This window comes from Chrysochloris asiatica, unplaced genomic scaffold, assembly GCF_000296735.1.
Source record: "Chrysochloris asiatica unplaced genomic scaffold, ChrAsi1.0 scaffold12206, whole genome shotgun sequence".
NCBI classification, from domain to species: Eukaryota; Metazoa; Chordata; class Mammalia; order Afrosoricida; family Chrysochloridae; genus Chrysochloris; species Chrysochloris asiatica.
In genome coordinates this window covers 1977-2985 of record NW_006420724.1, presented here as the reverse complement: position 1 = coordinate 2985, position 1009 = coordinate 1977, and the positions used below count along the sequence as shown (strand labels likewise).

The 1009-nt window shown below is 46.3% G+C and overlaps 1 pseudogene; it reads right to left on the bottom strand.

Annotated features, from left to right (window-relative positions):
• Positions 1 to 338: 338 nt before the first annotated feature.
• LOC102837966 lies at positions 339 to 800 on the bottom strand (annotated as a pseudogene).
• Positions 801 to 1009: the final 209 nt, after the last annotated feature.

Sequence of the window (1009 nt, the reverse complement as noted above, 5' to 3'; positions counted from 1 at the left end):
TGGGTGGGTGGATAGAGGAGTGAGTGGATGGATAAATGGATAATGGATGGCAATATGGGTGAATAGATGGGTGAGTGAATGGATGGATAGATGGATGATGGATAGGTGGATGATGGATGATGGATGAATGGATGGATGGATGGATGATGGATGGATGGATGGATGATGGATGGATGGATGATGGATAGATGGATGGATAGATGATGGATAGATAGATGGATAGATGGATGATGGATGGATGGGTGGGTGGATTGATGGATGGATAGATGGATGGATGATGGATGGATGGGTGGATGGATGGGTGGATGGATGGATGGATGATGGATGGGTGGATGGATGATGGATGGATAGATGAATGGATGGATAGGTGGATGGATGGATGATGGAAGGATGGATGGATGGATGGAAGGATGGATGGATGATGGATGGATAGATGGATGGATGGATGATGGATGGATGGGTGGGTGGAGGATGGATGGATAGATGGATGATGGATGGATGTATAGATGGATGATGGATGGATGGATGATGGATGGATGGATGGATTATGGATGGATGGATGATGGATGGATAGCTGCATGGATGGATGGATGATAGATGGATGGATGGAAGGATAAATGGATGGATGTATGGATGAGTGGATGGATGGATGGATGATGATGGATGGATGGGTGATGGATGGATAGATGGATGGATGGATGATGGATGGATAGATGGATGGATTATGGATGGATGGATGAGTGGATAGAAGGATGGATGGATGATGGATGGGTGGAGGGATGGATGGATGATGGATGGATGGATGGATGATGGATGGTTGGATGGATGGATGGATGATGGATGGATGGATGAGTGGAAGGATGGATGGATGGATGGATGATGGATGGATGGGTAGATGGATGATGGATGGGTGGATGGATAGATGGATGATGGATGGATGGATGATGGATGGATGGATGGTGGATGGATGATGAATGATGGATGGATGGAAGATGGATGGATGGATTAT